The sequence below is a fragment of the Pseudophryne corroboree genome, chromosome 1 (genome assembly GCF_028390025.1).
Source record: "Pseudophryne corroboree isolate aPseCor3 chromosome 1, aPseCor3.hap2, whole genome shotgun sequence".
Taxonomy (NCBI): Eukaryota; Metazoa; Chordata; class Amphibia; order Anura; family Myobatrachidae; genus Pseudophryne; species Pseudophryne corroboree.
In genome coordinates, this window is record NC_086444.1 from 962,826,378 (window position 1) to 962,836,620 (window position 10,243).

Sequence of the window (10,243 nt, forward strand, 5' to 3'; positions counted from 1 at the left end):
GAAGCCTGGTGGTATGTAAATGAGAAGCTACAACATAATCCCCGCAACTCTCCTTGGTTACCTATATGGGGAAATCCGATGTTCATCCCAGGCTTGGAAAACCCGGTTTTTCAACGCCTCCGGCAGAAAGGCCTTAGAGCAATCGCCCAGGTATTTGATCCAGGAGGCACATTATTGTCCTTCCGGGATCTTCAGACTTTATACGGTCTTCCTGATTCTTACCAGTTCTCCATCCTACAACTATTTCATTATATACACTCGTTACCCCCGATGACCTCCCCTTCTCTATTAGTAGACACTCTGTTTCCTATCCTCTCTAAGTTTCTTAAAAAGCAATATAAACCTAGAGATATCTATTTAAAACTTATGGAACCCTCTCACACCCAAATATTGAAAAAGATGACTGACACTTGGAGTAAGGATATCCCTTTATTACAAAATAGTCACACAATATTCAAATACTATGCGCAAACACTTCGTGTTGTTCAGTCTTCAACCCTTCAGGAAGTACATGTAAAGACTCTGTATAGAGCGTACGTGTCCCAGAGCCAGAGAAGTCATTTTGTTCAAGAAGAATCAGGGCGATGCCCGAAGTGTGGGTACTTTTCGGCCACCTTCTATCATAATATCTGGTCCTGCGGGCACATAAAAAGGTTCTGGTATAAAATAGTGGGTTACATTAATACATACTTCTCACTCAAAGCTACACTAGATCCCATAGCATTAATATTTGCCAACTTTGAGGTTTGGAATATCCCCACGTCACAGAGAAAAATAATCCCTTTCCTGATGACCTTGGTCACGGTAGCTAAAAAAGTGATTCTCAATGCCTGGATATCACGACACACACCAAGCCTACTGGAGGTAAAAAACCTATTATCTAAATATATGTCCTATGACAAATACACTCTTGCCACGAGTTATATTACTGAGACAGCACGGTTTGATAAGAAATGGGAACCATTTATCTGCATTACATCCCTCAATTTGTAGTACCCCCCCCCCTCGAAAAATACTTCAACTGAGGCGCAATGCGCTGATGAAGGACACGTTTGGGCAACCTTTCTCCTCAATATAGCTTGTTCATACTTACATCGAATGTATATCTGACTGTAACGAGAACTTGTGGTACCAGACATACCGACACTTTTATGCCTTGCTGAGATATGAGACGTGAAATATTCATAATTAATGACAGAGATGATTGATTGGCCTACCCTACACCCCTTTTTTTTTTTTTCCTGGTTTGTTCCCCCCCCCCCCCCCCCATCCTTTCTCCATATCTTTTCCCTGTTGTTCTCTACTATCTTTTCTATCTCCCAGAGTATTTTCACGAGGTCTGAGAAGCTCTGGGTATCACCTCAGAGAATGTGTAAGGTATATGTTTCAAATGATATACAATATGCTGATTTGGACATGGTTATCCCATATTAAAGTAGTACAGGTGCCTACAACTAACTTGTTAATCACTGTAGACAGACCAACGCTTTCCATGCCCATACGTGTATTAGATAATGCAAACAGGACCTGTTGTTATTCTCTTACTTATACGCTTGTACCACTGATTTTTTTTCTTCCTTTTGAGGGAAATTTGACTCATTGAATTTTATGATCAGTATATTTTTTCTCATTATACATTCTCTATGTACTATTGTAATGTGCTAATTGTTTCAAAAATGATAAAAATCCAATAAATATATTTTGGGGGGGAAAAAAAAACAGGAGTGGCCCAAGTACAGACCGTTGCGGTATTCCACTGAATACTGTGGCCCAGTTGGAAAACATCCCATTAACCACCACTCGCTGTTCCCTGTTATCCAGCAAATTACTTGCCTAAGTACAAATAGTGTTTCCTAGACCAATCTCTCTTTGAAAATCAGCCTCATGTGAGGCACTGTGTCGAAGGCTTTAGCAAAATCTAAATAGACCACATCCACTGCCTTTCCCTAGTCAAAATTATCGCTCACTTTCACATAGAAGCTAATTAAGTTAGTTTGACATGACCTATCCCTCACAAAACCATGCTTGTTCCTATTAATAACCTTGGAGGTCTTTAAGTACTCCTGTATGCTATCCCTTAATACACCTTCCAATATTTTCCCCACTATAGATGTCAAAGTTACCATGATAAGTTTTAATTCCCTTTTTAAATATTGGCACTACCTCTTCTATCCACCAGTCCTTTGGTACCATTCCTGATGTAATTGAATCAGAGAAGATCAAATACAGTATAAAGGCCTTACTAGTTGTGTGTTTAGCTCCATAAGAACCCTATGGTGAAGTCCATCTGGATAAGGAGATTTATTAATCTTAATTTTGCTTAGTCGCTCACGGACTACTTCCTCACTCAAACAAGTATAAAGCAACGGGACATTATTATTACTATTGTTATGCACTATTCCCACCATCTTGTCCTCTCTAGTGAACACTGTCGACAAAAAATGTGTTCAATATTTCTGATTTTTCTTTGTCATCATTAATTAAGACTCCCAACTCGCCTTTTAATGGTCCTATATTCTCTTTTTTTTAACCTTTTACCATTTATATACTTAAAAAAACTTTTTAAGGTTTGTTTTACTCTCCTTAGCGATTTGCTTTTCATTTTCCATTTAAGCTGCTCTGATTTCTGTTTTGCATTTTTTGTTACATTCCTTGTAGTAGTGGAATGACTCCGCCTTCCCATCAGCTTTAAACGCTTTGAATGCTTGCATCTTTTTATCCATTTCTTCCTTAACCTTCTTATTAAGCCACATCGGTTTGAATTTAATACGCATGTGTTTACTAGTGATGAGCGGATTCGGTTTTACTCGGTTTTACTCGGTTTTACTCGGTTCTCAAAACGGCATCTTATTGGCTCACGGATGTCACGTGTTTTGGATAGCCAATAAGATGCCGTTTTGAGAACCGAGTAAAACCGAGTAAAACCGAGTAAAACCGAACCTCGCTCATCACTAGTGTTTACTGCCCATGGGAATGAACTTGTGAGTATATTTATCAAGCAACATTTTAAAAGCATCCCATATTTCAGCATTGTTCTTAGCATGAAACAAAGTTTCCCAATCTATGTCCTTTAATGCGCTTTTTAGCATGTTAAAATTTGCTTTTCTAAAGTTAAAAGTCTTAGTTGAACCCTTATAGTGCTGCTTTTGAAAACTAATATCGAATGTGACCATATTATGATCGCTGTTTCCCAAGGTCTCCCCTATTTGGTATTTTATATAATCTCCACATTGTTAGTTAATACTAGGTCCAGCATAGTCCACTCCTAATTCTAGTTTGTGTTTAAATGTCATCCTTAGGTTCAGTTATGTGGTGAGGGACAAGATTCGCTTCTGTTTGTCCACATATTTTATGACTAACAGCCACCAGCACTGGTTTTGCCTATTACATTGGTAGAGGAAGTGGGGGGAGGAGACAGAGAAGGAATGGTCAGAAAGGTAGGAGGACAGCCAGGAGAGAGCAGTATCATGCAGACTAGGGAAGTAAAGGATTTGTAGGAGGAGAGGGTGGTCAACAGTGTCAAAAGCAGCAGAGAGGTCAAGGAGAGTAAGCAGAGAGTAGTGGCCCTTGGATTTAGCAGCAAGGAGGTCATTGCAGACTTTCGTGAGGGCAGTTTCAGTGGAGTGCAGAGCATGGAAGCCAGACTGGAAAGGGTCAAGCAGTGAGTGGGAAGAAAGAAAGAAAGACAGTGAGGTGGTTGTAGACAATACGCTCAAGGAGTTTGGAGGCAATAGGGAGGAGACAGATGGGTCAGTAGTTGGAGAGATTGGTTGGATCAAGGGTAGGTTTTTAAAAAAATAGTGGAAACAAGTGCATGCTTGAAGGCAGAAGGGACAGTGCCTGATGAGAATGACGGATTGAGTAGATGGGCAAGATGGGAACAGGCAGAAGAAGAGAGGAAGCAGAGAAGGTGGGAGGGAATAGGGTCAAGTGGGGAGGTGGAGGGGGGAGAGGACCGGATGAGGACCATGACTTCCTCTCCAGATACAGGGAAGAAAGTTGTCAGAGTTGGTTGGAGGGAAGGAGAGGGGACATCGGGAAATGGAGGAGGGGGTGCTCAGGTTCTGGTGGGATGTTATGTCCCAATTAATAGAGTCAATTTTGGATGTGAAGTAGGTGGCAAAGTCAAGAGCAGAAAATTAAGAGGGGGTTGAGGCGGGGGTGGGCAGAGGAGTGAGTTGACAGTGGCAAAGAAGCACTGGAGGTTTAAGGATTGGGAGGAGATGAGGTTTTTGAAGTAAGATTGTTTAGAGAGGGCAAGGGCAGCAAAGTAGAATGAGAGAATACATTTGTAGTGGAGGAAGTCGGCCTTAGAGCGTGATTTCCACCACTGTTGCTCAGCAGTATGTGAACATTTTTGCAGATATCTGGTGCATTTGGTGTGCCAGGGTTGAGCTGTCGATCTGCGAGGGTGCATAGTGTGATGGAGCGCAGCCAAGCCAGCATCACGTTGCGTATTTTTTGGCCAGCCTGTTCCTGCATTCAGTATGTAAGTCCAAGCCCACTGCCGGCATGCTCAATGGAGTTGTGTATCCCCTACTATTGTGGACAGTAACAGGACAATATATGGCTAAATGCTGAACCTGTCATCTATTATATGCATTTAGGTAATTGTCCCTCTTTTTATATGGTTGTGCCTCTCAGGGAATATCTTTCTAGCCCTGATTTGCTCCCTACAAAATGCCTATCAAATGTACATGTGTGATTGTATTGTATTGCACTAATGGGTGTGAGGGCTTGTTGTCAAGTGTGCGCCCAGCCAGGTAAGCTGTCTAGGACTTCTGGCTGTGTTATAAACAGGAAGTGCAGGGCTGACCCCCTCTCAGTAAACCTCAGTCAGCTGAAGGGCTTGTGACATCACAAATGACTACAAGGGGTTAATTGTGACTCATTTTATTATACCAATGTGAACTACCCCCTTATCAGCATAATTACCTGTCCTTTCTTCTAACAGGACTCTTTCTCGACTTAGTGACTCCAAAGCCACAAGGGGTCCCCTGGTGTCCCTGGACACTTTTAAATATTAGGATTGAAAATCCAACCAAACCCAGAATGAGAATTGTCTCCTAACTCCACCAGCATCAGAGGTTTTATAAGGTGACATGCCAGGGTTTTGGGGGTCAGTTGAGTGAAGCTCCTGCCTTGTGAGGAGTGTTGGAACGAGGCTGTGGCCAGGAGTCGAGAGATCCTGTCAGCCCATTTGTCTGGAGACCTGACTCTGCGGAGAGGGTCCAGTATACGCAGCTAAGCATTTGCTCCATCGGGAGCTGTTCCAGGTGTGTGGCTGGTGTACCTGCTGGAGCCGGGTAACTAGTCAGCATGCCCTACCTTTGGTGGGTAGAGGACCATCAAAAGCGGCTGGGATCAGCAAGCCAGACATCATCGCCCCTTCTAGCAACCAGCGTCCGTCAGGAGTCGCCAAACGCAAGTATTCCCTGAGGTGGCTAGTGACTGTGTAGGGGCAGGAGTTTCTTGCTCTTGTGTGGTTCTCTTATATAATCTTAACTGTAATAGTTATCAATGCTCCCTGTAAATAATGTATAAAGTGTGGTTACAGTGTTTCATGTATAATTAGTGTGTTTCATGTATAATTAGTGTGTATGAAAATAAAGGTACATTGTACCTTGTGATTGCGTGCTTACTGTGTGATCTAAGAATCCAGTAGTGACTCCCGGGGCGCCGTGCGAGCTGTAAATGCTGCCTTTCCAAAAGGCAGAAATGAGCGATAGGCGAGAATAATGCACACATGAACCTGGGGCCCTCACACATAGTGGTTGGTGGGGCAACAGAGTCAAGAGCAGAGGTAAGGGATGCATTGTAAAGGGAAGTAACTTGTTCAGGGCAGGAAAGAGAGAGAATAGGAGAGAGGAGTGAGTCAAACAGGGCGGATAGTGAAGTGGTGTCAATACCCTCAATGTTACGCTTTGTGATGGTAGTCTTAGGTGGTAGAGATGGAGAAGCAGATAGAGATAGGTTAAAAGTGAGCAGATGATGGTCAGAGAGGGGGAACAGGGAGTTTGGAAAGCAGAAAGATCACAGCGGTGAGTGAAGACCAAGACCAGATCCAGTGAGCTCCCACTCACATGGAAGGGGGAGGAGGTCCACTGGGAGAGACCAAGAGAAGAGGTGAGGTTATGGAGTTTAGAGGCAGGTGATTTTGTGGGATTATCAATAGGGATGTTGAAATCACCTAGGATAATGGAGGGAATGTCAGAAGAGAGGAAGTGAGGAAGCCAGGAAGCAAAGTTGTCAAGGAATTTGGAGGGCATGCCAGGGGGGGGGGGGGTTATGGGTTAAGGTTATGGGTGGGGACCAGTTTAATACAGACAGATCTGGCATTCCAGAGAGGGAGAGGGTCTGAGGGAGTGACGTGAATAAGATTGGCAATGAGGTGAGATGGAATTAGAAGGCAGGGATACAGAAGGTGTAGTGAGGGTGCTGGCTCCTATGCTAGGAAGGGACATTGCAGCAGTTGAGTGTGGAGGGATTAAAGTGTGTTACGAGGTGAGGTATGGAGAGGAGGGAGGGAGCAGGGCTGAGTGTTGGACATTGGGCCCAAGGTAGGGTAGATGTTAATGACAGTGGGGTGTCGGGGGAGAAGTGGAAGTGAGGCAGTGGGGTGGATGGGAGACAGAGGAGGGGAGTGAGGAGGAAATGTAGGAGACTAGGGAAGAAGGATAGAGGTGGGAGCAGGGGACAGAGAAAAGAATAGGGCAGACAAGGAGTGTTGGGGGGTGATAGTGACAGGCTAGACATGCTGTAGTCTGGATAACGTAAATAGTATGATAAATTTGAAAATAGGAGTGGTGGTTGTAAGATGAACAGAGCAGTAGAATTGCAGAAATGCAGGTGAAAATACTGTGTTGAAATGCAGAGAGAGCAGCAGGAGAAACTGTGTCAACTGGGGTAATCCAAGTTTCAGTGATGGCTAGGAGATGCAAGGAATTTGAGATGAAAAGGTACAGTGTTGAAATGCAATTGAAAGTACAGTGTTGGAAGTGTTCAGTGGCATTAAAATTTGGTTACAGCAGAAAGTTTATGTAGTTGCAGAAATTGAAGTAGAAGGAGGTGTTAGAAATGAGAAGACATGAGAGGGTTAGCAAAAGGCAAAGGTAATTCAGACTGGATTTGCAGGTGTGTAAAGACAAAATGATATAGGTTCAGCATGTGCATGAAGATGTTTGTGAATACTGCAAATTAACATACAGGTAACTGAAGGAGAAATAAAAAATTGTAAATGCATCAAAAACCATGGAAATACAGTGCTTATTGTCATACCTCCCAACATGACCCTCTCCAGGAGGGACAGAATGCTCTGCTCCTGGACTTCCCTCTTAATGTATGATTGCCATCACCTGTGGTGAACCACCTTTCTAATCCATTAACCTGTTCAACACAGGTGTCGACAATCATTAATTAAGAGAAAAGTCCAGAAGCAGAGCATTGTGTCCCTCCTGGAGAGGGTCATGTTGGGAGGTATGCTTATTGTCCAGGTTACACAGACAGGATTTGTTAGGTGTGATAATAAGGTGAACTCACAGTTGTGTCAGTAAAGATCTTTGTGATCTTGATTATGAGGGTAATTCCAAGTTGATCGCAGCAGGATTTTTTTTAGCAATTGGTCAAAACCATGTGCACTGCAGGGGAGGCAGATATAACATGTGCAGAAAGAGTTAGATTTGGGTGGGTTATTTTATTTCTGTGCAGGGTAAATACTGGCTGCTTTATTTTTACACTGCAAATTAGATTGCAGATTGAACACACCCCACCCAAATCTAACTCTCTCTGCACATGTTATATCTGCTTCCCCTGCAGTGCACATGGGCCCTCATTCCGAGTTGTTCGCTCGCAAGGCGATTTTAGCAGAGTTACACACGCTAAGCCTCCGCCTACTGGGAGTGAATCTTAGCTTCTTAAAATTGCGAACGATGTATTCGCAATATTGCGATTACAAACTACTTAGCAGTTTCTGAGTAGCTTCAGACTTACTCGGCATCTGCGATCAGTTCATTGCTTGTCGTTCCTGGTTTGACGTCACAAACACACCCAGCGTTCGCCCAGACACTCCCCCGTTTCTCCAGCCACTCCCGCGTTTTTTCCGGAAACGGTAGCGTTTTTATCCACACGCCCATAAAACGCCGTGTTTCCGCCCAGTAACACCCATTTCCTGTCAATCACATTACGATCGCCGGAGCGAAGAAAAAGCCGTGAGTAAAAAAACTATCTTCATAGCAAAATTACTTGGCGCAGTCGCAGTGCGAACATTGCGCATGCGTACTAAGCAGAAAAACGCTGCGATGCGAAGAAAATTACCGAGCGAACGACTCGGAATGAGGGCCATGGTTTTGCCCAATTGCTAACAAAAATCCTGCTGCGATCAACTTGGAATTACCCCCTATGGGTGGAAACTTGATATTACATATGTTCCTTTTTGCAAATGGATTGCATAGTGGGGGTCATTCCGAGTTGTTCGCTCGCAAGCCGTTTTTAGCAGCTTTGCACGCGCTAAGCCTACGCCTACTGGGAGTGAATCTTAGCATAGTAAAATTGCGAACGAAAGATTCGCAATATTGCGAAAAGACATCTCTGTGCAGTTTCTGAGTAGCTCCAGACTTACTCGGCATCTGCGATCAGTTCAGTGCTTGTCGTTCCTGGTTTGACGTCACAAACACACCCAGCGTTCGCCCAGCCACTCCTCCGTTTCTCCAGCCACTCCCGCGTTTTTCCCAGAAACGGTAGCGTTTTTTCCCACACGCCCATAAAACGGCCTGTTTCCGCCCAGAAACACCCACTTCCTGTCAATCACATTACGATCGCCTGAACGAAGAAAAAGCCGTGAGTAAAATACCTAACTTCATAGCAAATTTACTTGGCGCAGTCGCAGTGCGAACATTGCGCATGCGCACTAAGCGGAAAATTGCTGCGATGCGATGAAATTTACTGAGCGAACAACTCGGAATGACCCCCAGTGTTCACAGAGTGAAAATGTAAGCTTCATGGGGGTGTCAATGGGAGGGGGTGTCATGGTAGCCGGCGGCAGCACATGCGTGGTTACACTCTCATGGTATTTTTCATGAAAAATACCATGTGAAGTTCGAGTAGAGGATTTGCAAGGACTACGCCTTCTTGCAAGCTCTGTCCCTGCATGCAATAATTGATACATCCTAGCAATGTATTCAATTATTTCAAATTTGAATTTCGCAAATTTATCACATCCCATCCGCATCTGAGATGTGGATGGAGAAATATGCCACTTAGGGTGAAACTTGTGCAGTACCTTTTCATTGACATGAAATAAATATACTTGTCTTTTTTTGTAAAGAAAATAGCGGGGTGGGGGAGCTAGTGTGCCGATCCATGCAGTCCCCCCATTTCTCGCTGGCACACTGTAGCACTGTGCCAGATTCTTCTGTGTATGCGCTGATCTCTGTGAAACTGGCAGGTATCAGAGTCATGTAACTAGTGATACATATGTGGCGCCAACGGAGAGGTAAGTATTGTGAATGGGTACAGGGTGTGCAGTGTAGGGTAGCCTGTGTGCACAGAATACCCTTCACACATTATAGATATGCCCACGGAAAAGAATAAAAACCTTATTTCACCATATAAAGACATTTACAACCTTTTTCAGTGCTTTACTGCTTGCTCACAGTTCAGTTCTGGTATAGTGGTCTCCAGGGATATAAAGCCTACATTATTCTCTGTAGTACTACCAGGGACTATTTGTAATAAAATAGTTTATCCATCTTATTCAACCTTAAATCGCCTTTGCCTGCTGATTATGAATGTTCTTTTTGCTGCTTATACTAAAAGGAGCATCCTTTCCATGATAATCACATTTGCCTGAAGAAATTGCGTTTTACAGTGAGAATGAAGCAAAAATCATGAATGGGAAGTTTTAGTAAAGACATCACTTTTAGCATGTGGCCAAACCCTTACCCTGCATGAGTGATCAGCCCTCTCTGGTTAACTGGAAGGCTGGGTGAAATCATGAACCTTAGTATGATGTGATTAGGAAAAGCTGAGTCACAAATCCCTGCGGTGTGCATGGAGTGTGTGTGTTGGCTGTACAGCTGTCCCTTATTAGATAAGGATTCAGTTTATAAGACTCTAAGCTCTACAGCTCTTGTGATCTGGCCTAACACATATTTACCTCTGAAAGTTTACTGGAGAGAAAACCACATTCCTGATACAGACTGAACTAGTTCTTGACATTTTTAATTGAATGCAGAATATGGAGTTC

General features: G+C 43.6%; 1 long non-coding RNA gene across 1 annotated transcript; it reads right to left on the reverse strand.

The window, feature by feature from the left end:
• Nucleotides 1–416: 416 nt before the first annotated feature.
• LOC134919773 (uncharacterized) lies at nucleotides 417–10,022 on the reverse strand. Its single transcript, XR_010177461.1, has 2 exons — nucleotides 9,940–10,022; nucleotides 417–635 (listed from the first exon to the last, which is right to left on the reverse strand). It is a non-coding gene; the product is annotated as an uncharacterized LOC134919773 (long non-coding RNA).
• Nucleotides 10,023–10,243: the final 221 nt, after the last annotated feature.